Below are 27,846 nucleotides of genomic sequence, written 5' to 3' on the forward strand. Positions count from 1 at the left end.
TTTACGCCATTCTCCTGCCTCAGCCTCCCGAGTAGCTGGGACTACAGGCGCCCGCCACCTCGCCCGGCTAGTTTTTTGTATTTTTTTAGTAGAGACGAGGTTTCACCGGGTTAGCCAGGATGGTCTCGATCTCCTGACCTCGTGATCCGCCCGTCTCGGCCTCCCAAAGTGCTGGGATTACAGGCTTGAGCCACCGCGCCCGGCCTCATTTAGTGTTTTCTACTAATTCAGACTGATTGTGTAGTGAAAAGAATACAGCCATCAGTAAGTCACATAACTGTTATTAACAGTATGAATTTAGACAAATTATGTAATAGAGTTTTAATTTTCTTGTGTCAAAGGCCTCACCTCCACAAACTACAAACAAAACTTGATGACTTCAAATTAGTCCATACCAGGGTGTTTAGTTTTAACTCACTGCCCTTTAGTGCTTGAAATGAGATACTTTAGACCAAAGTGACCTTCTTAAGGATTCATTCTTGTTGTATGCTTATTCCACATTTCTCTGTATATTTATTTTGTCACTTCTGGTCACTATATGTAGGTTTATTTAAGAAAATTTCCCTTCCATAGTTTATCAGGCGGGTTAGGCTGGTGCTGCAGTAACAGAGATCTCCAGAATCTCAGTGGCTGAAACTCACAGATGGCGTATTTTCCACTCATGTTACTTGTCCGTCACATGGTGGCAGGGTGCGCTGCCATCCTCAATCAAGGACTCTGGGCTGATGGGCTAGACACAGGCCATTGATCAGAATAATCAAATGCCCCACCCAAATCCTAGGGTAGCAGGCAAGAGTAATCCTCCCATGTAGAAGAGACTGGGTGTGTGTGATTATTAAAAGTTTCTAACTAAATATAGATAACAGTGTAGGTAATGTTGTCTAATCCAGCATTTCCCATCAGCTTCTTTGAAGCACCAGTTTTGCAGTATGTTAATGTGCGGTTTATAAAGGGCATTTCCTCATCAAGTAAATCTGGAGAATGCTGGGCTTAGTAACATGTACTAGGCCTCTTTAGGGAAGGTTGTCTCACAGCTGTTATATCCTAACAGGCATTCTAGAGGTAGAGAGTAAAATACGACGTTTCCCGAACTTACCTGACCTTTGAATTATTTTCTTACTTTTCATAGCCTCTCTTGGATGCAGGGTTTCGTAGAATATGCTTTGGGATACCCTAATTTGTCTAATTTGTTCTCATACAAAGCAAGTATTTGGAATTGCATTTTAATTAATACTTGCATTGGGAAGAATCTTTGACTTTATTGTTTGTTAAAAGAGTTGAGTATTTGAAGAGAGATTTCTACTATTACAAATTAAATTGCAGGCAGTTTTTAAAAATTAGTTATTACTGGTTATATGCCTATGTTGAATCCGTAGGACTTTTTCTTCATTTAGTTGCCTTTGTGTTCTAAACTTACCATTGAGAAAAGAAAGGTAAATAAATCTTGACCACATATCTTAGTGGTTATAAAAAAATTAAATTGGTTTGGACAGATGGTCCAAACACACAGAGGTTTTTTTTTTTTTATTGGCTTCAGTGTTTTTCTTGGTTCTGTTTGACTTTCTATAACAAGTTTTCTAGAAGTTTTGAAATGAGATACTACTGAAATGAGGGCTCTGATAAGAAACAGAGATAACTTTTGTCAGGAGGTATTAAGTATTTCTCTACCAGAAGACTTTGGATTTAAACACAACATTCTTTGCCAGAGATTTTATGCCTGCGTATGTAACAAATCTTAGTATGGAAGTTTTCCCTTAAATGTGTCTGTAAACTTCATGTAATAAACTTTAGGTAAGAAGGAGCCCCCCCCCCCCAACCCCCGTTTTATAACTGTACATGGCTAAAACTTTATGGCGACTAAACTCTCTTAACTCCCCAGACTTTCGGATTTGTGGCATTACCTTTTTTTTTTTTCTTTTAAATAATGTATTTGCTTTCTATTAGAAATCATGTGAAATCCAGGCCAAGAATTCTTTTTTCATTTTCTGTTTTGTTTGCTTTTTTCCTTTGTGAGTAAACAAGTGTGAAGGACAATTGCTGTTTCGTGACAGGAAACACTTTTAAAGCTGTCAGTTACCTCAGCCCCATCCTACCCTTTTCCTGTTGCCATTACGACTAGAGTGACTGGTAGGCTGGGTGCGGTGGCTCATGCCTGTAATCCCAGCACTTTGGGAGGCTGAGGCAGGCAGATCATGAGGTCAGGAGTTCAAGACCAGCCTGGCCAATATGGTGAAACCCCGTCTCTACTAAAAATACAAAAATTAGCCGGCATGGTGGTGGGTGACTGTAATCCCAGCTACTCGGGAGGCTCAGGCAGGAGAATCACTTGAACTCGGGAGGAGGAGGTTGCAGTGAGCTGAGATCATGCCACTGCACTCCAGCCTGGGCAACAGAGTAAGAGTTCATCTCAAAGAAAAAAGACTGGTGGTAGGTAGACTTTGCTTTTTAAAGGTGACTTGTGAGGATTTGAGGCAGAGAAAACCTTCAGAGCCACAGTTCCCAGTCTTATCCTTTGTGTTGATATTAGTATTGTTGTGAAAAAAGCATTCATGATCCTTCAGAAAAACAAACATTAAAATACATTTTTTCATATGGTCTGGGGCTGACAGGAATCAGGCTTAATATATCCAGGGATATGACAAACATGGGAACCTGCACTGATCGCCGCAGAGCTGCCGATCCTGGTCCCACGGCCCTTGTCTGTGGCAGGTCTTCCTGGGGGAAGAGATTTCACTCTCTTATGAGAATGCTCGTGTTTGATGCCCTCGGATGCTTGTGTCAGGTTCCAATGATGGTAGCCTTGGAGTAAGTCTGCCTTTGAGAGAGGATTGTTTTTTTCCTCACTCTTCAAGGACCTGTAGTGGGTCACCTGATGGGCCACCCTCTGGACCAGCTCAAATGTTGGGGAGTTTCATGGAAGAGCAGTGCTTTCACATTACAGGGTGCAGCTTACAGTCAGAAGGATTGTAGAGGGTTATAGAATTGGGAGTTTTGGGGCTGGGCCGAACCCTATAGTTAATACATCCACATGATTGTATCAAAGAAGAGTCCAGAGCTCAGAGAGGCTAGATGCAGTCACACAGCTTCACACAAGAGTAAGGGCTGAAACTATCGCCGTTAACAGATACGTGGAAATGCTCGGTGTCCTTGCAACTGTTTCCAATGTGCTGAACCTTTTGAAAGGCATCTTACTTCTGGTTACTGGAACCACTTGGGATGCATTTTAAAATTATGTAAATGAAGTAAACCTACAAGTTTATGCTCATGTTTACTGTTTTCGTGTTGTCAAACTATTAATAGCATGAATGGCTAAACATTTGCTGGGAAAATAGAAAAGTGTTCTGAAAATACACAATACCAAAGGTAAAAAAGATATATGTCTGTATATGTGAGTGCGTGTGTATATATATGTGTGTGTGTGTATATATATATGTTTTATTACTAGGGAAAGGAAGAAAGTGCATTGTGTATGGAACTAAAAGCCAGGACCTACTGCATATCCATCTTTGTTTTAGTAAAATTAACAAACAACTGAGTGTCCTGGCTGCCTGACCAGGCTGAAGGAAGGCAAAGGTTGTTTTAAGATAGAAAAAGATCTGGTTAAATATTTGACCAGATACTTTGATAAGTTGAAATGTTTAAACATTTTCATGCCCAGGGTTGTCAGTGAAGGCTGACTGCAGAGTCTTCTCTGCCCGCAGATGACTTGTGCTGTGTATAGCAATGATTTAAAGGCGGATGTAGTTACAGAAAACATGACGCTTACCAACCGCCCCGTGAATTGGTTTGTAACCATGTAAGAAATTTAAGGTATGATTGGTAAAAGTGAAAAAAAAAATGCCTTTTTTCCTATCCTCTTCTGTGGAAAGTAGGACTTGGGAGGGAGTATTTTATAGTGGGTGGGTTCTGTTTCTTGGAACCACACTGCCTGGTTGGAACCCTGCCTCTGCCGGTTACTGACTCTGGTCTTTGGTAGGTGAACACATAATTTATTATCCAAACTAGGTAATTTATGAGAATGAAAGGAGACACTTTTAATAGTTGTACCAGGACAGCAGGCATAAACTAGGATGGTCTGAGGCAAACCAGGTAACATGGTCACTCTAGTCTTAACCAAGTTACCTAATCTTGGTGTCTGGGTTTCTTCACATTGTGAAATGGACATGACTCACTTAATGGGGTGTTAAGATTAAATGCAATAAAACATGTAAAGTTTTGCAATGTTGTTTGGCACATAACTATTCAATAGATGTAGCTATTTAAAAAAATTATTTAGGATACTTAATTCATGTAATAACCACTTAAGTATTCAGTTTGCTTTCTGTTGTCTTTGTGTTATTTCTCCCAAACAAATTTTGCTTTTTTTTTTTTTTTCTTTTCCCAAGAGGCAAGGTCTCACTGTGTAGCCCAGGCTGGCCTCTAACTCCTATGCTCAAGTGATCGTCCTGCTTCAGCCTTCCAAGCAAACTTTGCTTTTAATAACATTAGTATTTACTAATGGCTTCTTCCTTTTATGGCACCTGCTCAAACTTCATTGCTTGCTTTATCTGAGCCCTTTACTCAGATAAAGGCTCAGAAAGTAAAATTGACTTCTACTTTTTCAGCTACCTGTATATCTGCCACTTAATTATATAATTAGCACCTATGGCCCAGAGATGGCAGCTGGGTATTGGGGCACTCATTTATCAGGTTGTGTCTAATTAACATCTGCACTGGAGAGCACCTTTTGAACAGCTGGCGCTGAGATATTGGAATGGTTGGGAGGTTGAGTGGGTGGGGAGTGGCAAAGCTCGACCTATTCTGCCTCTTTTAAAAGTTGGATTTTGGCTGGGCGCAGTGGCTCAAGCCTATAATCCCAGCACTTTGGGAGGCTGAGACGGGCAGATCACAAGGTCAGGAGATCGAGACCATCCTGGCTAACCCAGTGAAACCCCGTCTCTACTAAAAAATACAAAAAACTAGCCGGGCGAGGTGGCGGGTGCCTGTAGTCCCAGCTACTCGGTAGGCTGAGGCAGGAGAATGGCGTCCCAGCTACTCGGGAGGCTGAGGCCGGAGAATGGCGTAAACCCGGGAGGCGGAGCTTGCAGTGAGCTGAGATCCGGCCACTGCGCTCCAGCCTGGGCGACAGAGCGAGACTCCATCTCAAAAAAAAAAAAAAAAAAAAAAAGTTGAATTTTTCCCAGTATAGTGAGATGCAGGGTTGCCAGATTTAGGAAAAACAAAATCAAACAAAAAAGCCAGAATGCCTGGTTAAACTTTAATTTCAGATGAACAGTACATCATTTTTAGTGTAAGTATGTCTTATGCAGTATTTGAGGCATACTTATCCTAAAAATTCATTGTTTATGTGAAATTCAGCTTTAACTTGATGTCCAGTATTTATCTGGCAATCCTAGTTTTGTAATCCAGAAAAAAGTTTTATTCTATTCAGCATAACTCACATTCATATGTATATGAAACGTGTAGTCCAGACCCTTTCATAAGTATTGTGTTAATTTTTTTAAAATCCCTCTTGTCTACCCTCCATTGGAATGGATGGTTGAGAAGTCATTACTGAGTTGCTGCGGCTGGTTCCCACAAAGGCCAAGATGAAAAAGAATTCAGTCTGGTTTGCCACAGCAGCGGGGATTATATTTGTTCTTTGAGAACTTCTTGGCTGTGAATGTGGATGAACTTAAGCCAGCTCTTTCTCCTTGGAGGGGAGTCCGTTAGTTAAGGTGAGTTATTGAAGCCCTGGTCAACTCTAGGAGTTCTCAGTTTTGTAATTGAATTACTTTAGTAATATTAAATAATTTGGGGAGAGAGTTACTTTTAGGTCATTTATGTTTCACTTGTCAATGTAGAGGGAGCTACTTTTATTGTCATTAAGAGTGACATTCAACCGGGTGCCATGGTGAGCACCTGTGGTCTTAGCTACTTGGGAAGCTGAGGTGGGAGGATCACTTGAGCCCAGGAGTTTGAGGCCAGCCTGGGCAACAAACAAAATCCACATCTCTAAATAATAATAATGATGATGATGATAATAAAATCCTAGAAATGAAGAACAGGTTTGGAAAAAAAAAAGTAACCTTCATATACTCCTCCCATTAGAATCTCTCTTGCTGCTTTTGATTTTCAGCAGTGCTGCCCAGAAAACGCTGGTGAGCTTTTTGCCCCAGCTTTGGAACTCTGTCAGCAGTCAACCCTGAAGGGCATGGCATGCCTTTGGGAAATGCTGATTGGAAGATTAGAGGCTACAGAGACCTGAATTTTTTTTTTTTTTCCCCAAACTCTGGGTATGATGCCTCTGTTAAATCAAGTCCCCGAGGAAAAGCATCACCAGGTTAATGATACACTTGGTGAAATTAGTAATGGCAAGTAAAGGTTGAGATTTGTGCCTGCTGGACAAAAGTGAGCCAGAGCAAATGGATTTTGGACCAATACTGGCTTTTTAATTGCTGCCATTTAAAGAGTTTAATATCCCCAATGAAAAAGCACAGGTTTCAGATAATCTTTTGAAGAAAAATGCATAGTGGTAAGAGCTTACTGTCAGGCACAGATAGTGTGTGGATGGGTTAGCCAAGGGAAGGAATCCAATTAAAGCTGTTTGTTCAGAGTACTAGATTTGGAGGTGTATTTTATTGTTAACTGGTTACTTTCCAGAAAATGAATTATTTGTATATAAAGATTGATGCTAGCCAGGCTTTATATACTGACAGTTATTTGAAAAACCTCTTTCCTTCCTCCTTTTACCTTCTTTTCTGAGCTCTTTTCCTCTGCATGGCTTCCTTTATAAAGCAGCCCATTTGTTGGACGTGGTTTTGTTCTTGATGAGCCTGAGGTTTGGCGTAGTGCCACAGGATTGCATGATGGGGGGAATATTTGGCCTCATTATTTACATGGCTTAGATTTTGGTTTTTGAAGTGTCTGGTTGGATAGGGATTGACTATTAATGGTAGATATTTTCACATTTTGGAGCACTGATCCTCAATCTTGGCAGCACATTGGCATCCCCTGAAGAAATTTTAAAAATGCAGGTGTCAGCCGGGCATGGTGGCTCATGCCTTAAATCCCAGTGCTTTGGAAGGCTGAGGAGGGAGGATCACTTGAGTCCAGAAGTTCAAGACCAGCTTGGGCAACATAGCAAGACCTCATCTCTACAGCAGAAAAAAAAAAAAAAGAAAAAAATTAGAAACAATTAGAAAAAAAAAGCAGATGTCTGGGCCCCACTTCCAGAGAATCTGATTGAATTGTCTGGGGTACAAAATGGGCACCAGGACTTGCAAGGGGTCCTCAGGTGATTGGCCAAGCATGCATGTTATCCTCTGGCCTCCCCTCAAAATTGTCACTAGCCTGTGCTGTCCAGTAGGGAGCCATGAGCACCAGGAAGTTACTTATGTTTACATGAATTTAGATGAAATAAACTGAAACTTCATTTCCTCAGTCACACTAGCCACATTTCGAATGCTCAGTAGCCACACATGGCTCATGGCTGCTCCATTGGATAGTACAGATATAGAACATTTCCACCACAGCAGACAGTTTCATTGGGTGGCCTAGATCTAGGATGTCAACAAAACATGGGAGGAGCACGAACATTTAAGAAGCCTGACACAGGAAGGGCAGGCTTGGAATAGAGCTAATCCCACAGGACTTGGCAGTACTGAGTTACTCCATACTTTTTTAAGCAGCCTTTTTCTCAATGGTCTTTTGGCACCAGAAGCCCCACAGCAGTTGGTGCGATGGATTATGTGTCTCATCTTACAGAAAGGCCCCGTTTAAAGCAGGCTGGTCTGAAGGGGTGTGGTGAGGACTCAGGGCAGGCAAATGTGACCCTGAGGAGGCCAGGCCAGGGAAGAGAGAATGCAGCTTTATTCCTTCAGAGCCGAGGAATGCCCTGGAAGGGAACCGAAGCCTGAGTATTGGGGTTAAACTAGGTGAGAGGAGGTTTTATCTCTCCTGCTGGAGAAAGACCTGCCTCAATAGTTTGCCTCTGCTTGCTCATCTCTAGTGTGTGGGAAACAAGGACAGTGCTAGCACATATTTCCCGTGAAATAAACTCCCATCGTGGGCCCCCATGTTCTTGGAGCGCTGGGCACCACAGGGTTGAGAATGGGATCAATTATGTCCCATGTTTGTTCAGACATAGCACATAAGATCCCAGGAAGGTAGGGTCACGGAAAAGCGAGGGGTTAGAGGAAACATGAAGTATACCAAAGGATGTGGATTTTCTACCCGTTGCTTCCCTCAGCAGGACCTTTTTGGAGATTGTTCCTCCTGCAGGCGTGAGAAACCCTCACGTGGAGAGGCTGTCTGGAAGCCAGCAGTCCAGTCTGTACCATCCAGGCTCTTTGCTGTGCCTTCCTGTCTCCTGCATTTTGCTGGACATTAGCACCTCCCCAGGAGCAGATTTCTGTTGCTTTCTGTGTGCCCACCGTAAAGAAAATGCCAAGTGTTCCTGGGTGTGGGAAGTGGGTGGGAAGAGCTCTGAGAATGCATGGATCAAAGGCACTCAGGTGATTTAGGGGTATGACTCCCAGTGGCTTCACAGGGCCTGTGAGTCATTTCAGAGAGTTTCTCCTGTTTTGTCATTGTCTGCTATGAAACCAGGGTGAAGTGTAAGTGCCTGTTACAGACCTCATTCCCTTCTTGCTTTGTTCTGCTGATCAGGTTAGTGTTCTTGATGGGGTTGTATCCAAATATCTGTATTGGGGCTGGGCATGGTGGCTCACGCCTGTAATCCCAGCACTTTGGGAGGCTGAGGCAGTCAGATCACCTGAGCCCAGGGGTTCGAGACCACCCTGGGAAACATGGTGAAACTCTGTCTCTACAAAATATACAACAATTGACTGGGCATGGTGGTGTGCGCCTATGCCTTGGGAGGCTGAGGTGGGAGGAGTAATTGAGCTCAGGAGGCTGAGGTTGCTGTGAGCTGTGATTGCACCATTGCACTCCAGCCTGGGGGACAGAGGGAGACCCTGTCTCAAAAACAAAACCAAACCAAATATGTGTATTGGCAAGTGATAACTGCACAGTATTAACTGCCTTTCTCTGAGGAATAAATGATCAGGGCCCTCCTAGGAATTTTATATGCTTAGGAATTGTGTTTATTTTCCTCTCATTCACTTCAGTCTTGCTTCTGACTGCCAGAAGAGGCCTGCTTTCCTTCCTTTCCCATTGTGAGTAAATTTTAGACTTTTTGTTAATACTCGTCTGCTATTTTTAATTATGTTTCACACTTTTATTTTGCCATTTTCTATATTCTCTTTCCTCAAGCTGAGAGAGCAAGGTAGGAAATGTTAACTTCGCCTAAGAACAGGAATATGGGAAGCTGGAAAGACCAAAAAGAATGCTAAGAGGAATAATAGGAAAGCCAGTGGTGATGACAAGTGTCTTCTGTAATTGCCATCCTGGTAACTTTTCAGGGTACCACTGTTCTTTTATGCTTTATGGATGTTTGAGGCCTTTTATAGGAGAGAATTTTAAAGGACAAGTAGAGAAGTGTTAACTCCTGGAAGTAGTTCATTAATTTTCCCTTCATCCTTTTGCCTGCACCCGGCGTGGGGTGGTTGTGGTTTCGGTGACGAGCTCCCAGAAAGGTGCAGCGTGGCTCATTCCAGGCCTCAAGCACCAGAATACATTTAGCTTCAAAAATGACAAGTTCGATAAGTGTTCAGACCAAGGAAATTAATGTAAAATTTCCTGATGGAGTATGTCAGCGCTATAAAGAAGTTCTTGAGTGTTGTGTAAAATACAAAAAATATGAACCATTATCAAAACCTAAAAAATGTGTTAAATGTTTATGAAAGACAGTGAAGGATTCTTATTACACAATGTGTAGACCATGCGCCTGTGAACTTGAAGTTTGCACAAAATGTGGAAAGAAGAGATTGTTATTCCGTTCAACAAGGAACCAGAAAAAAGCAAAATATTGAAAACAATCTAAGTTCCAACCATAGAAGAAGCTGCAGAAGAAATGAAGAAAGGGATGATAATTTAGATTTTGATGTTGATTTTGAAGACACAGGAGGAGGCCGGGTGTGGTGGCAAGAGCCCTGCTGGGGTCTTCTGATGATTGTATTGAAAAAACTGCTTTTGCTTTGTAACAAGCAAACATAAGTGTCGGTACTTTTGCTATGAGTCATTTACTTGAGATCATTTATCAAATGGTGCTGAGGACCAATTTTTGCGGCTAGCAATATAATAATGTCATCTTGTTTCTATATGAGCTAGTTCTTATAACCGTCCGTTCTGAATCTGGTTTACTTTGGTATTAGGTAATATATCATACACAATTTATATTGTTCATGTATAAAATTTGTCTGTTTTTCTATAGCTTTTTCTGATTTCCTCATTAGGATTTCTTTTTTTTTTTTTTTTTTTTTTTTTTTTTTTAATTTTTTTAAAAATTACTACAATTTTTTTTTTTTTAATTTTTAGATTTTTTTTTTTTTTTTTTTTTTTTTTGCTGTTTTTTAACTTTTTCAAAAATCAGCACAATTTTTTCCTTTGAAATTACATAGATTACTTGGTTTCCAACATTTAATTAGGTCTCTATCATCAGAAAAAGTTTTCACATAATGAAATTATTTAAGCAATATTATATTAATGGAAAACATTATTCTCAGGACTAATTACTACACACCTTTGATGTGTACTTGTTTGCATTTACTGTATGCATGACATACTACTGTACAGTGAGTTGCAGAGTAATGATGATTCAATAAACGTAGACCTATTTTGCATATTTGTACAGCTTAAGAAATACCAACATCATTTTCTCTGAGAAGCCTTCCCTGATTTTCAGCCTAGATCCAATTCCTCTGACATTTGTTCACAAAGCTGCATACTTTTCCTTCACAGTATTAAGTATCTAATGTCACATTTCTTCATTAATAATTATTGTCAGTCTACCCACTAGACTAGAGCACCATTGCTTTTCTAGTGTTACAATAAATGAATAAATGAATCAGTGAAGTCACGTATCATTAGGATTTCACAGTATCTTTTATGAAATACTCAAAGTCAAAAGTTGGTCAGAATTTCACATTCTTAAATTGACTTTTAATATCATGATATTAATTCACTTGATGGTCTCCTCCTGTGTCTTTTTTTTTTTGAGACGGAGTCTCACTCTGTCACCCAGGCCGGGATGCAGTGGTGCAATCTCAGCTCACTGCAAGCTCCACCTCCCGGGTTCACACCATTTTCCTGCCTCAGCCTCTCGAGTATCTGGGACTATAGGCACCCGTCACCACGCCCGGCTAATTTTTTGTATTTTTAGTAGAGACAGGGTTTCACTGGGTTAGGTAGTACGATCTCAATTTCCTGACCTCATGATCTGCCCGCCTTGGCTTCCCAAAGTGCTGGGATTGCAGGCGTGAGCCACTGCGCCCGGCCCATCATATCCTTTTTGAATAAGAATTTCTAGGCACCGGGTCCAGGAGTCTGTCTTTTGAAATTCCTAGGTGATTTTGGTGAGCATGCAAGTTTGAGACCCACTGGCCTTACCCTCATGCCTCAGTTTTCAAATGAGGAAACTGAGGACTAGGGAGAGAAAGTGATTTCCTTGCAGTTAAAGGCAGCCAGTGGTAAGATGAGACCAAGGACCTTTCTAAGGTCCCTTACACCCCTGAGAGTCAGTGGCTCTCTGTTTTCACTTTGGATTGCCGTGATGTCTGACTCATACTGTAGTCTTCTTCCTAAAATCCTCTTCTTTTTATTTTTTATTTTTGGCAGCATGTTGAATTCCGCTCTAGTTTCATTCGGTGAGTGCTATTTCTGCTTCATTATAAAAGGTGGTGTGTCACAGGTCCTGTGTGGTCACATAGGCTTAGTGTAAGCTTTGAGAATGATCTCTGGGACCCTTTTTCTCAGATTTCAGTGTTGTGCATTATCTCATCCTGGTGGCTTCTTTGTGATTTAGTTTCCCCTCCTCCCTTCACCATAAAAAAAGTCCTATCTCCTGATGTATTTTTGGCTTCAGAATAACTCCAGATGGTACATTTTGTATAGGGGAAAAAAATAACAGAATTTTTCACGCTCTTCTATGAATTATTTTCCTACTTTCAATTTTAATGAAGTTATTAATCTTACAAAAGCTCGCTTTGTAAAGAGACTAATCTGAACAAACTTGCTTATATACAATAAGTCCCATGGCAAAAATTAAGAGTACAGTTATTATCAGAGGTTAAAATAACAATTTAATTTTCTACAAATAGAAAATTAAGAAAAATAACTTTTAATGCTGGGATTTGACATTGAGAAATGGCTGACAAAAATGGGACCAAATAAAATGCCGTAGTTGGCCAGACGTGGTGGCTCATGCCTGTAATCCCAGCACTTGGGGAGGCTGAGGTGGGAGGATCACTTGAGCTCAGGAGTTCAAGACTAGCCTAGGCAGAACCTGATCTCTATTAAAAAAAAAAAAAAAAAAAGAAAAGCCAGGCATGGTGGCATGTGCCTACAGTCCCAGCTACTCAGGAGGTAGAGGCAGGAAGATCACTTGAGCCCAGGAAGTTGAGGCTATAGTGAGCCATGATCATGCCACTGTGCTCCCACCTGGGCAACAGAGTGAGACCCTGTCTCCAAAGAAAAAAAAAAAGAAAAAAAGGAAAGAAAATGATATAACTGAAAGCACTTTGAAAAATACATGGCAATATGCAGATGCAAGTTGCTGCTGATTTTTACAATCATAATTCTAAGCTGGGTGTGGTGGCTCACACCTGTAATCCCAGTACTTTGGGAGGCCGAAGTGGGTGGATCACTTAAGGCCAGGAGTTTGAGACCATCCTGGACAACATGGTGAAACCCCATCTCTACTAAAAATACAAAAATTAGCCAGGCGTGGTGGTGTGCATCTGTACTCTCTGTTCTTGGAAGGCTGAGGCATAAGAATCACTTGAACCTGGGAGGTGAAGGTTGCAGTGAGCCAAGATTGTGCTACTGCACTCCAGCCTGGGTGACAGGGTACCCTGTCAAAAAAAAAAAAATCATGATTCTGATTTGAGAGCTGATGACAGTTTCAGACGATTAAGAGCTTTTATGAAGAGCATGCATACATTTAGCAATCTCTAATTGGGAATGTTTTGGAAAACACTCCTGAGAATGTAGGTTATTTATAGAAGATGTCCTTTACTTTGATATAATCTTCCTACTGTGGTTTTTATCAGTTGGATTTTTCTGGATCAACGAGAAGACCTATGAGCCTAAAATATTTGTAATTCTAGTTGTGTTTCCATAAGAACATGAGAGAACCTCAGAATTAACCGTTCTTGCTGGTCTCACAGAACACCCCAAAAATCTGTTCAGTTTTGCTAGAGTGATGACAGGGAATGGAAAACAAGTTTATGAAGTTTTTTGTTTTTTTTTTTTTTGAGACAGAGTTTCACTTGTCACACAGGCTGGAGTGCAGTCTCAGCTCACTGCAGCCTCCGCCTCCGAGGTTCAAGTGATTCTCCTCTTTCAGCCTACTGAGTATCTGGGATTACAGCTGCGTGCCACCATGCCCGGCTAACTTTTGTATATTTAGTAGAGACAGGTTTTCACCATGTTGGCCAGGCTGGTCTCAAACTCCTGACCTCAGGTGATTGACTCGCTTCAACCTCCCAAAGTGCTGGGAGTACAGGCAAGAGCCACAGCACCTGGCCTGTTTATGAAGATTTTATAAACAGATTTCTAAATTCAGAGAGTATTCAAGGGATCCCCTGTGGTGGCACTTTAATTCAGGTGGGGTCCTGAATTAAAATAGGAAAATTTTAATAGGAAATTTGGACAAAATAGGGAACAAAATAGAAACAAAATTGAGCAAAACAAAATAGGAAAATATCTAATAGGAAATTTGAACAATCTTGTAAATGGTGATGCGATTCTCCAGAAATTTCTGATTGGGAATAAGCACTTTGAAATATTTGGCTATGTTATTAATCTCCTGTTCCTGAATTTCCCCTCAGTAGTGGATGTGCTTTATTGCATTAAGTTGGATAACCACCTTAGTAGCAAAGATGGGCTTGGGCTTCAGTCTGGTCAATAGGCATCTTATTCAGGTAGATGCCAGATGGGAGGGATGGGGATGGCTTAGTGAAGAAGAATGAGGCTGGAGGTGACTCTTGAAGAATGATTAGTGTTAGCTGGAAAGATTAAGGTGTGGGAGAGTCCCACATAGGGGGAACAGCATGCAGAAAGCCAGAGAGAGAGAAAACAGTGTGTTTTGAGGACCTGTTCTGCTGTGGCTGAAGTAAAGAGGGCTGTGTTGAGGAGTGAAGGGAGCTGAGGCCAGGCAAAAACTCTTGCATGACTTGAAAGGAGGTTTTACCCAAAAGACAAGTGGGGAGGGTGGTGAAACATTTTAGTCAAGCTTGTGTGTTCTTCAAAGCTCATTTAAGCTCCAGCATGGAAGAGGATGGATTTCACTTGGGCAAAATTCAGAGCAGGGAAACCAGTCAGGAAGTTGTGGCAATAATTCGGTCAAGAAACGCTAAGGGACCTTATTAAGGTCAAGGTTAGACTTTGTAAATTTTTGGGTCCAGGAAAACTGTTATTAAACCTGACTGACAGGAAGATTCCCCTGGCATCATAGCCTGTCACTGTGAGGATTTGCCTTCTTTTTCACATAGTAATAGATTGTGAAAAGTCTCCAAAACCATATTCAAGGGTTGACATTCACCCACATTATTATACAGGACTTTAAATATTTTCTCTTTCAGTCATTCTACACTTAGGTAGAAAAAAATTTCATTGCCAGCTAGCTAATAGGATTTGAGCTATTGTGATGTTGACATTCTTGATGAAGGACTGATCAGAAATTCTTGGTCATCTTATGTGAGAATAACTTCTTGGAGTAAATATGTTCCCAAAGTGCTGCCATTTAAAGTAAACTTTTGAATATCATATCTTAAATGCTTTATAACCATGAACATTTAAATTCTGTGGTTCAAATAATCATTTTTAAGTAATTTACTTCTTACTTCTCTGTCTTTTTTTTTTTTTTGGAGACAAGGAGACAAGCCTGTTACCCAGGCTGGAGTGCAGTGGTGCAAACACAGTTCACTGCAGTCTCAACCTCCTGGGCTCAAGCAGTCCTTCTGCCTCAGCCTCTTGGTGTAGCTGGGACCACAGATGCATGCCGCTGTACCCAGCTAACTTTTCTTTTTTTTTTTTTTTTTTGTAGAGACGCAGTCTCGCCATGTTGCCCAGGCTGGTCTTGAACTTCTAGGCTCAGGCAGTCCTCCACCTTGCCTCCCAAAGTGCTGGGAGTACAGTCATGAGCCACTGCACCCAGTTTGTTTCTCTTTCTTAAATCCAGATTTTTCTATTAGGCTTTGCAAATAGGCCCTTAAAGAAACAGACAGCATGGCTGGTAAACAAATTTTGTTCTTTAGATTTTCCAGACAAATAATGTGGTATTTTAAGAGCTTTTAACAAAAGACCTCAAGATAATTATTTTTAGGATATACTGTAATTTAAAAAATAACTTCTGAGTATGAGAGTAATACATTAAAGAATATTCCTATAATCCTAGCTCTAAACCATGCTATAATTCTGGTCCGGTGTACGGTTTGCACTCATATACACTCACATTTTTATACCCTTTGTTTTTATGGGTTGTATTCATGTTTAAAAATTGTTTTGAAGACGCTTTTTATGGCTGTATAAAGTAGTGTACCCTATTTCTAAAGTAGGTGTGCCCTATTACTGGACATATAGTTTGTCTGCAATTTTTTTTTTTTTTGCTACTATAAAAAAGCACAATGATGAGCATCATTGCATTCATATTTTTATTTGAAGTTACCTTTTCCTTATATCCCTAAAAGTGGATTTGCTGGGTCTGAGGAGTTTTACTTAACACCTGTTTCAAAGACTGTGTCATTCCTGTGACCTCATTGCAGGTGGTGGACCTACTGCCCTTTGCACTGACTGACTGACTGCTGTGGTAGATGCCTTCGAACTTAGGCAGACTAGTGACATTTTATATGGGGTTTGGAACATTTATGTAAGTTACAGGAGTCAGAGAACACAAGAGACATGTCTCTTATGTCTCAAGCAAAGATACCCGCAGCCTGCAGTAGAAATGTAATTGACTACTGAGTGGATTTCCTTTCATGTGGAATAGAATGAGATTTATTGGCTTGTATAAACTAGAGCAGAAAAGTTAATAGAAATAATAAAAGCTGTCAGACTCTGTTTAGCTCTATTATGCTATTATACCCAGATCCTTTAAAAACTGTGTTTAGAAAATTGTTATGCAGTTTAATATGTCTGCAGAATATTGAATGCAGTGTCCATCAGAAAATCGAATCCTTTTTTAAAGTTTAGATAGAACTAAATAACGTGTCTTTTTTTTTTTGAGATAGGGTCTCACTGTTTTGCCCAGACCGAAGTGCAGTGGCATGATCACAGCTTACTGCAACCTCTGCTTCTTGGGTTCAAGGGATTCTCCCACCTCAGCCTGCTGAGTATCTGGGACCACAGGCGCACAGCACCATACCCAACTGATTTTTGCATTTTTTGTAGAGATGGGGTTTTGCCATATTGCCCAGGCTGGTCTCAAACTCCTGGACTTCAGCGATCCTCCCACCTCAGCCTCCCAAAGTGTTGGAATTACAGGCGTGAGCCACCGCACCCAGCCTAAGGAGCATATCTTGATGTTTCTGGTTTTGTTATAATTTCCTTCTGTGTTCTGGATTGCTCTTACATATATATTCTATTAATTGTGTGTTTTGTGTTTTCTTTTTTGGGAGGTGGAGGGGAGACAGAGTCTAACTCTGTCACCCAGGCTGGAGTGCAATGGCATGATCTCAGCTCACTGCAATCTCCCCCTCACAGGTTCAAGTGATTCTTGTGCCTCAGCAGAGTAGCTGGGACTACAGGTGTGTATCACTACGCCAGGCTAATTTTTGTATTTTTAGTAGAGACAAGGTTTTGCCATGTTGGCCAGCCTGGTCTTGAACTCCTCGCCTGAAGTGATCCACCTGCCTTGGCCTCCCAAAGTGTTGGGATTACAGGCAATGAGCCAGCGCACCTGGCCTTATTTTTATGTTTTCTGAATTTTGGTTAAAATTGAAGAAGAGGGTCCAAGGCTAAGTGCCAGTGTAGATATTTGCATGTGAAATTGCTTTTCTGTAGCCCGTGTTGTATTACTTAATAGCCTCTTAAACAGGAGACCCCTAATATCTTACATCTATATGTGAGTGACGATAGGGTGTCTATCAAAGGCACAGAAGTTAATATAACTTCCCCAAAGTCACATGAGTGGGTTACTCTCTTTACTTGGAACACATGCAAAGAAAGGGTCCTCCTTCAACACTCGAACATAATCACAGTGTCACGCGCTTTCTCATAAAGGCCGCTGTAGAGAGTACAGAGAAAAACACAATTAATGGTGCTACCCAAATCCTAAAAAGAATGAGGTACAGTATAGGAATTGGACAGCAGAGTGTTAAGTTTTTACATAACTGTAATTAATATAGACATGACTTACTTGAGAAACTCCAAATGTGAATATTGTATTTTAAAAATTACAGGGATGATTATTCACATTATAAAGTGACTCATCATCCCTTTTAAAAAGGATTTATCTTCCTTTTAAGAGGATATTGCCCTGGTATATTTGAGTCCTTGTCTGCTCATTGTTTTAAAAAACTTGCAGTTTCTTTAACAAATTACAGTATGACCTGTGATATTACCCAGACATTCAGTTCCTAGGTATTTAACTAGAGATACCTGTTAATGAAATGAAAACACATATCCATGCAAAAATAATACACAAATGTTTATAGCAGCTTTATTTGTAGTAACCCCAAACTGGAAACAACCCACATGTCCATCATGGGTGAATGGATAAACAAACTGTTGTAGCCATTTAATGGTATACTATTCAGCAATAAAAACAAACTGTTAGTATATGCAGCAACATCAGTGAATCTCAGAATAATTATACTGGATAAGTAGCCAGACCAAAAAAAAACTGTATGATTCCGTTTATGTAGAAATTACAAACTAATCTGTAGCAACAGAAAGCAGATCCATGGTCGTCTGGGGGTGGAGGACAGGGGTAAGTGAGGATGGGCCAGGAGGCATGGGAAACTTCAAAGTGTTGGATATGCTCATTTTGTTGCTGGCAGTGATGGTTTCACAGGTATATCCATATGTCAAAACTTACCAAATTGTGTAACATGCACATTGTATGTCAGTTATGCCTCAATAAAGCTTCTTTTTTTTTTTTTAAGAATGTCCTGAGATAAGTTCTGTCTCCACTTGTCTGCCAATTGTACCATTCTTTTATATCTCATCCAGCCTGCTCACAGTCAAGAACGGGGCAGAAGTGGGCCGACAGGTGTAGTGCAGTGTGTGGAATGCTGTGACAGATGTGGGCACAGAAGGTACAGTGAAGACCCCCTGGAGGAGGTGAGCTTGAGGCGAGGGTAAAGAGGGCATCTCAGCGGCGAGTCTGAGAATCGTAGGAGGTTGTGGGTGTGTGGCAGGGGTTGGTATGGAGGAAAGCAGGGACTTGTGTGCCTATCATACATTTAGAGCATTGTTTTGAAAGCGCTAGACATCACTGATGGTAAGCAGGGGACAGACAAAATCAACTCAGGGCCTTGCCCTCTCTGGGAAGGTGAGGAGGCAGGAACCTCAGGTTCAGAACTCAAGGAACCCTTATGTGATGCCACCCCCTCAAATCTGTTTAAATCATGTTTCCAGGAGAACCTTGTTGTCCAAAAAGGCTCTGTCTTGCCAGACAGCTCTGCTTTGTCCAGGAAACTGCACACTACATTGGAATCCCACCTGTACAAATACTTAAGATTTTTCATTTCAAAAATAAAGTGTACTCTGTAGAAACTAAGGAAAATACAGTTAAGAAAAATAAGACAATTTAAATTGCCTTTAATCCCACCACCCAGTGCTAAATACTTTTAACATTTTGGTGTATATTGTTTCAGATATATATATGTTTTAAAACAAAATTAGAATCATAATTTGCATATGTTTTTACCTTTGTTTCCTCTGAGCATTATTCCGTGTTTTATGTAGACATAAAATATCATTGTTTTTATTTGATGCATGAGAGTCTACTTATATATATGGTGATTTATTTAACCAATAACCTCTTTTGGCGATTTTTTTGGTTGTATAATTTTGTTTAATAATTCTGGGAAAACCATAATTACTTTATTAAAAAGCAAGTAAATCGAAGAATATAGTTAATTTTTTTATTAACAGGTGCAGTTTCTGAATTTATATTAAAGAAAAATAGCCTTGGTCTAGTAGACATTTTAACTAAATGAAGGGAGGTGGTCCCCTTCTAGAAGTACCCGTGGGCTTATACAGTAGTTCTTTGTTACCTAGTGATAATTATTTCATCTGTGCTGTTCACAAGAAGTAACCATCTATGTGAACTCTGTTGTTCCCAAAGGAAGATTTATTCCCCATATCAGAAATATGTTTAAAAAGTATAAATAGGCCAGGCACGATGGCTCACGCCTGTAATCCTAGCACTTTGGGAGGTCGAGGCAGGTGGATTGCCTAAGCTCAGGAGTTCGAGACCAGCCTGGGCAACACAGTAAAACCCTGTCTCTGCCAAAATACAAAAAATTAGCCGGGCATGTTGGTGGGCGCCTGTAATCCCAGCTACTCGGGAGACTGAGGCTGAAGAATTGCTAGAATCCGGGAGGCGGACATTACAGTGAGCCGAGATCACGCCACTGCACTCCAGCCTGGGCAACAGAGCGACTCGGTCTCTTTAAATTAAAAAAAAAAAAAAAAAAAAAAGGTACAAATAACAGTAACAGTTAACATTTTTTTTTGGAGGGGGGGAATGCTTTTTCTTCTATATATTATTAGAAGCATTTCACATATATTAACTTATTTAATCCTCAAAACAGTTCTAGATGTAAGTTCAGTTTTTTTTTTTTTTCTGTTTAACAGATACGTAAACAGAAGTACAGAATGTTAGTAACTTACCCAAATAAATGATCAACTTATATGAAAACATATCCATCATCACTAGTAAGCAGACTTGCAAATTAAAATAACAAGCCATCACTTTAGAGACCTGCAGTGATCTTAGACAACTTAATACTGGACGCTGATTAAGGTAGAGGGAAACAGGCCCTCTTGTACAAGGTCAATGAGAGGGTCCATTTCTGTAGGAAAGTTGGTTTCTCTCTAGAAAATTTATCCTATGAAGATAATTGGACAAGGTTATAATGATATTACTGTGCTCGTGGAAGTACTGAGAATAGTGAACAACTATATGTCCTGTAGTAGGGACTTGGTTAAATAAATTTTGGTATATCCGTATGGTAGAACACCATACAGCTATTACATATGACAATATGGGCATGTGTTTATGGAGGTCGTTGCTCAGGAAATTGTAAATGGGGATAAACAGACAGCATGGAACATGAATACTCGATATCTGCTTCTGGCTGTTGGTCTTGGGCCCCCACCAGGAAACCAGCATGCCTGGCTTCTTTCTTTGTTACCATAAGGCCAGAGAAACCCTAGAGCTGCAGTGAGGAACTGTCTTGGGTTCTCTGAAAATGAGCATCATGAAAAATGCTTGGCTTAGAAGAAGAAGAGAAGGAATTAGTACATTTTGTTACAGATATTATATTGGTTTCATTTAACAAATGCAGAAACAGTTTTATAACTGGAACATTTAGCCACTGCAAAAACTATGAATTAATTTTTTATTTTTTTTTCAAGTTTTCCACTAAGCTCAATTGAGTACTTTCTTTCTTCTTCCTTTGAGACTCACTCTAACCACCAGGGAGTCACCTCTTTATTGATCTGCCTCTTGATGCCAGGAATTTCCTTTCTTCTACCATAGTTTACCTGTGCTTGACAAAACATTTGGATTCAGGTGTTAGTGTGAACAGTGACTTGATGTGTTAACCTTCTTAGGTTTTTAAACTTTGAACAACTGCGTTTTCTCAAAGGCGAAACTAACTTGTTTGGGAATTGTAGAAATCATAACTCCCCAAGGACGGCTCAACCCTCAGTCCTCCAAGCCATAGAATTTAAAGGCTGCCTTGATGCCACCAAAAACGTCTGTTCCTTTTGTTACAGAAAGAACATTGTGTGGTGTGCTTCCTAGGTTTTGAAAAATATCTGCAAATATTTTGGGAACTGAATTTTGGGAAGGGCTACCCTCTGGCTGAACTCTGCTTACAAAATCCATAAATACAGGGTTCCAGCTCTGCACAGCAGGACAGGTGCAAGTGTGCGCCAGTAACCTCACAGCCGGAGACCATCTCCACAAACATCCTGCCAGGAGGAGAGTAGAGAATAACAAAGGAAAAAAACAAGGCCTCCAGTTGGCATTCTTGTTGAGGAAGTCCATCAATAATCAAGTTCCTGTCAACTTGTTTCTGTATTCTTTTGCTTAAAGAAACATGTTAGTGAGTCCCAATCTGAAAAAAAAACTTTGAGTTTTATTTCTTAGGTTGGGGAATACATGCAGCATGGAGTTGGAGCTTCAGTCTCTGGAGCCAAACCCAGATTGAAAGGCAGCAAGAGAGTAGCAGCTAAGAGCATAGACCAGTGCTTCCTCTGGCTGGAGGATGACCAGTGCATTCACAAGATGGGAATGTTCGGTAGACTTGCTGCGGGCCATGTGTGTGACTTCTGAGCATGTGGCTGGTGTGAATTTTAAATTTAATTTAATTTAAATTAAATATAAATAGCTACACATGGCTTGTCATGATTGTGTTAGACAGCATAGGATAGACTTAGACGCTAGACTACTTGGATTCGAATTCCAGCTTCACTATCGTTTACCTCTGTTACCTTGGACAATGTTCCCGAGCACTTTGTGCCACAGTTTTCTCGTTTGGAAAGTGATAGAAAGATAATAGTGCCTACCACGAAAAAGGTTATTTTGAGGATTAAATGAATTAATATTTGTAAAGGGCTCAGAATTGGGCACATAGTAAAAGCTATATCAGTGTTTCTTAAATAATGCAACTATACATACATCCCTAAAGTGAAAAATTGAAGCTGGATCCATACTATGTTTTCTTTCAAGAAGCTCCCGTGCATCCATTATCAATGCATTTTTCTTAAAGATCCCTTGAATACTGGGGAGAGCAGAAAAGTCATTTATTCGATAAATATGTCTGGAGCCCAACTTTATGCTAAGTGCTGTGCTGGGTGCCGGAGATACATTTGGTGGTGCATAGAGACTTGGTTCATCCTAATAAAAGGGTAACAGTCCTGCAGTGTTTTCACCTAGTGGTTATGGAACTTTAGAATACGAAGGGACTTTAAAAGTAGGGTAGAGGTGTAGATGTAGACAGAGAAACCCAGAGAGACTTTGTGTTTGTTCCTAGTCAGCTGGTTAGGACTTCACCCTTCACCTCCTGTTAGCTCATGCTTTTGCCTTTGCACCTGTGGAGCCCAGGTGTGTCCTGAGGCCCTCACCACCCATGCAGAAGCCTTCAGGTAGGGTTAACATTTGCCCACTTCTGGAAGGCATCCATCTTTCAGTTCTCAGATGACAATGATAATTCTTGGCCTATTTTGACTCCTCTTTATAAAATAGTGGCAATATTCGTAGTTTTTTTGTATTTGTTTTAATTTTTTTCTCCTTACTTAAGGAAAAGTTGGAAACTCATGATGGTTCCTCCATTTTTTTGTTTGTTTAAACTTTGCTGGTTCATGAGATAGAAAAGTCTGTGCTTAGATCATACCACCCCATGCGGTTTGTGTAAGCCTTAAAAAATAAATATTTCAGCCCCAACATTCATGTAGTACTAAAAGTGAGAGGCTTTTGAACCATAATTGATTTGACAAGAAATGGACATAAGGGAGGAAGGTGACTGGTTGTTTGCCTGTTGATTTGCTTTCAGCACTTGCTAAAACGTAGAGCGAAGGGGAGAGAATCCACTAGTTTCCTTTACATATGAAAAATATTCAAATGTCAGCATGGCCCAGCCACTGACGTAAGAAAAACTGTTTCACAGTTAAGTCTCTAAATAACATCCTGAAAACACAACATTTGTAATTATCTAATTAATAAAGGATACAGGTAATGGAAGTAATATGGAAGGCATTTTCTGGCAGATAAAGCTTCAGAAACCTTCACATCTGCACATGATTACGAAGCCCCTGTTATTACTTCGCTTCCCCCCTTCCTTTAGCCCATGTTTCTCACTATGAACTAATAGTACATAATAATAAAACCCTGGATGTCAGCCAACACTGAGTTTTGGCTAACTTTTCCAGTGTTTGTTAAAGTTGAAAAAGCATTGCAGCTGTTACGCTGGGTACTTTCCAATGGAGGATATGTTTTCCAGATGAAGGCGCAAATGGTAATTGAAATGTAATCAGTATTTTTGGCATCTTGGAATTATAATTCTTTTTACTTTTGTAATGTTAATTGTTCATTTCTTAGGATTTGTTTTGTGTTTTTCTGTGATCTGTAATCTACTAAAAGTGAGAGAATGAACAAATGTTTTAGGCTGTTTTTCATTCTTTGAAAGAAAAAACAATGGCAAGTAGTCACATTTATTAGGTGATGGCTTATTTTAAATAACCACAAAATTTGTGTTTGAAATATTTTATTGTAAGACTCATGTTTCAGGCAACAGAAAAAAAGAAAATCTAAATCTCAAATAGAACAAAATTTTAGAGCTGACTGGAAACTGTCGCTTGGATAGGCTGAAGACTCAGTGGGCTTCAGGTGTTCCCAGGACCAGGCTGCTGGAGATGTGCCTTTCTTTGAGAGATTTGTTCTGGTTTTTTTTGGTCTTGATCCACCGTGCTAAGGAGGGGTGGGGCGTGTCTGCTGATGATTTTATTGGTATTTGAGGTTTATAACATTTTTTGTTTAAGCTAGAAAGAGCTCTAGCTGATTAGCAGTTCTCAATTCTTGGCTGGATATTTTATTTTTTGTTTTGTTTTGAGACGGGGTCTGGCTCTGTTGCCCAGGCTGGAGTGCAGTGGCGCAATCATGGCTCACTGTAACCTCTGCTTCCCAGGCTCAAGGTGTCCGCCCACTTCAGCCTCCTGTAGTAGCTGGGGCTACAAATGCAAGCCACCATGCCCAGCTAATTGTTGTATTTTTTGTATAGATGGGGTTTTCCCATGTTGCCCAGGGTGGTCTCAAACTCGTGGGCTGAAGGGATTTGCCTGCCGTGGCTTCCTAAAGTGTTGGGATTATAGGTGTGAGCCACTGCGCCTGGCTGGCTGCGCATTTTAAAGATCTCGATGCTCACTCATACCTGAGCCAGCCTAATTAAAATCACAGTATCCCCACAGGTGACAGTGATGTGCAGCCAAGAACACTGTTCCTGTCTGGTCCTCTCTTTATAGACAAGGAAATTGAGGCCCTGAGCAGCTAGGTGACTTGTCCCAAGTCACCTGCTGGGACTGACCCAAATAAAGAATGGCTGATTTCTGGAAGGGATGTCAAATTCTCTGATTACAGATCTCTTGTGATCTTCTCTCGAGGCCTGTGGACTGCCCTGTCAAGGCTAGGCTAGGCAGCTGCAGAGAGCAGGACTCTGGGGTCCCCAGTGAAGAGGAAGCAAGGAGTCCTCATCTTCCTGTCCCCTTTACCCAAGTAGAAATTGCCCTTCCTTCTCCCACATGAGCTATCTGAGGCATGATAAACTGCCACTGGGGCTCTTTGGCTCTTTTTTTTTTTTTTTTTTTTTTTAATTGCTTTAGAAACAAATAGGTTTGTAATTAGCTAAATGAGACTGGCAAATTTCAGACCAGTTGCTGTATATTACAAAGGAGCTTCTTGAATAGCTGGTCACCTCTGTATTTTGTAGAAATCTTCCTTCTCCCTTTTAGGGAACACTACACATTATTTAGTTACAGTGTTAGGGATAACTGATCATTTCTAATGCTATGTATATCCATTAAGGATAATTTAAACCAATTAAATGCTAACCTGGCTGGACAGCCAGGTGCAGGTTTGTGGCATCCAGAAAGAGGAGGAGATGGACTTGGTAGATTCTGAGTTGGTCAGTTCCAGCTCTTCGTGTTTCGGAGGCTTTGTCTCATTACTTGCTCACCTTTCTGCTCAGTGCTCCTTGACATGGCAGGTCAGGTTGATGGGAGGTGGTACCTGGATGCCCTGTGCTGGCACTGGGCACTGCACCAGAGAGTTCCCACCCCTGCCTGGGGATGGAGCCTCTCTGGGGAGAAGAGAGCACAAAGGTGGGGGCCTGGGGAGTTGTGAGAAGTGGAAGCTAGAATCTGGAGCAACTAGTGTGTGTAGATACTTCGTGAGAAAAGCTTGATCACGTTTTGGTAAGTATTTGCAGCTCCCTGAAAATTTGTGTTGGGGGTGATCATTAGCATCTTTTGGAATATTTGATAGGAAAACATTTGCACAGTAAAGCAAGACTAGATTAAGGAGCTTTGGTTCATTTCCAGACCTGTCCTTTATTCTTACAGTATGACAACATCACTCTCCAAATGTTAAACTCTGAGAGAAAGAGAATGTGTATTTTTCTTTGCAGGATGTCACTCAAATAATTCACTCATTCCTTCCCCAAACACACTGGCCTCTGAAATGACACCCTACCTCTGCCAAGAGTGAGACTGGTTCTGATTGGGGAGCTGGTGAGTTTCTGCTTTCTAGCCCCAAAGGCCTCACCCTTGTTCTTATCTGGAAGTTGATGGGAAGGTTTGCTAGTCTTCTCAGGAGCCAGTCACAGGACCTCAGGAATGTAGCCTGTAACGGGCAGCTGGCATCAATTTAGTGCTGTAGGGATGGCCAGGCTGTCAGAGTGGTCGCACTTTACCTCCCCCCACCCCTCACACTCTGTGAAGGGTTGGTTTACATCAGGGATGGCTGCTCCTGACATAACTGTCTATTTCTGGCAACAGAGGAAGATGCCTTCTGCCATTTAGGGGAAGAGAAATAAATATTCACTTCAGAGAATACACTTTGAAGTGTGGCTGTGTGTGCATGGGTGACAGCTCCCTGCCTACTTTTCCTGCAAGGTTCTTGTACATCAAGAAAGATTAATAGACTTCCCTTGAAGTCAGACAGAGATGTGTTCATAGAAAATGAAGTGCAAAACCAAGGGCAAACTCTGGCTTTTCTGGTTTTTTATTGTTGTTGTTGTTGTTTCTCTTCTTGGAATGGACACTGAAAGCAAGGGGAAAGGGCTTCATCATCCCTCTTTCTTAAAGCCTGTTGAGCAGGAACCTTCTGGAGCTTCTAGATGGAGGTTCCTGGAGATTGTGTGAGTGGTGAGCAGTCTGGTTGAAGAGGGCCGGTGTTTGTTGCTTTGCCCTCATTAAGTGTCAGGAATGAGCTCTGCACGGACTCAGAGAACTAACAGATCAGCCAGGGTACCTCAGAGAAGAATGCACTGGAGGCGACTGCCATGTTCCCTCTGTGGTCATGAGGAAAGAAGAGAATTGCTTGTGTGGCCTGGGAGCTTCCCTGGCATAGTAATCACACTGGATTTTACAACTGGGCACATTCTTAGCCTTCAGTTTGGTGATCCCTGTGTTTAAAAATAAATAAATAACTTTTGTTGTGTGGAGCTTAATCTGCTGAGCTTATTTTTGGTCATCCATTCTCACCTGCCTCAAGACACTGGTCACTGGCGTCTCCATGTTGATTTATTATGCTCAGCTTTTTTGCTTGCTCCACGTGGAGATATGAACACAATTCTCATGGGAGCTTGGCCCATCTTTCAGCACACTGTGTAAGCCCCTGACTGCCTTCCTGTTCATGGAGGACTAGGCATAGTGTGAGGGGTCTCATTGCTCATCTGGTTAGTGCCTTTGCAGTCAGAGCAAGCTAAGGGAACAATGCCCCCTACCTGTCTATCCTCCTGCAGGCCCAGTGTGGGAACAAGATGCTCTTCAGAGAAATCTCTTTGACACTGGCTGTCTCACCCAGCACCTACACTCTTGAGAATCTGAGGGCCTTAGCAGAATTTCAAAGTGTCCAAGGATTAGAAATGAGAAGTCTCCATGAGCATGAAAGTGACCATCCTTGTAGGTCATTATTTTGATCCATGCTCTCATCACTGGTTTCACAAACAGCCCTTTCCTTTCTAGTCTTTGAACACATCAACTCTTTTTGAGTAACACAGCAATATTAAAAACATATACCCATTGCCAAAAAGCAAAACCAACCCACTTCTGGCTGAGGAACTGCTGAATATCTAACTATACATCCCTCAGTAGCTGAATATGGTTACAACGAATGGCTTTCCCATATTTTCTTGATGCTTCTAAATGTATTAGTTCACTTTTGGGGGGAATATTTTGGTGCTGTCATAATCTATATATAGAAAATGTTAAGGACATTTCCGAGAACTGCATTAAAACAACCATAACAAACCATATTCTGCAGACTTCAGGTGTAGTATTTTGATTGCTTGGTTTGGTTTATCACCAACTCCTTTCTTCTATCTATTCTCTTCTATCTAATGCCCCACACTATATTAGGAATTTGTTACAATATGACTAATGCTGAATGTGTGTGCATTGATTTTTAAGTGACTAGGTGGGACTGACTTGTTCAAATCTCCTCCATTAAAGCAAATATCTGATTAGGAGAAAAGTAAGGGGGTAATTTATTAGGAAAACTACTTTCTGAGGTGCCACCACCTCCCCTCCTTCCAACCTGAAGAGGCAGAGAGGTTTGTGTAGACAAAGGACTTGCGAGGCACAGCTGTTTTACATTCTGACGTTCTATGACTTTCTTAAATAAAAACCTTTTGGATTTTCATATCTGTTTAGCTAGTACGAGTATTTCCTCCTTTTTCGAAGGATAAAATCCTAGACTCAATGATATTCTTTGGGTGACTGAGAAGTCATACCAGCATAAGCAGTACAGCTGGCCCCCTGTATCCGTGGGTTCTGCATCTGTGAATTCAACCA

At 40.9% G+C, this 27,846-nt stretch overlaps 1 protein-coding gene and 1 pseudogene across 3 annotated transcripts in view; both read left to right on the forward strand.

Annotated features, from left to right (window-relative positions):
• Positions 1–27,846, forward strand: part of SPTBN1 (spectrin beta, non-erythrocytic 1) — a 215,097-nt gene that overhangs the window by 19,747 nt on the left and 167,504 nt on the right. The gene's annotated exons all lie outside the window — the stretch shown is intronic.
• Positions 2,645–14,962, forward strand: LOC116270336 (annotated as a pseudogene).

This window comes from Papio anubis, chromosome 14, assembly GCF_008728515.1.
Source record: "Papio anubis isolate 15944 chromosome 14, Panubis1.0, whole genome shotgun sequence".
Lineage (NCBI taxonomy): Eukaryota > Metazoa > Chordata > Mammalia > Primates > Cercopithecidae > Papio > Papio anubis.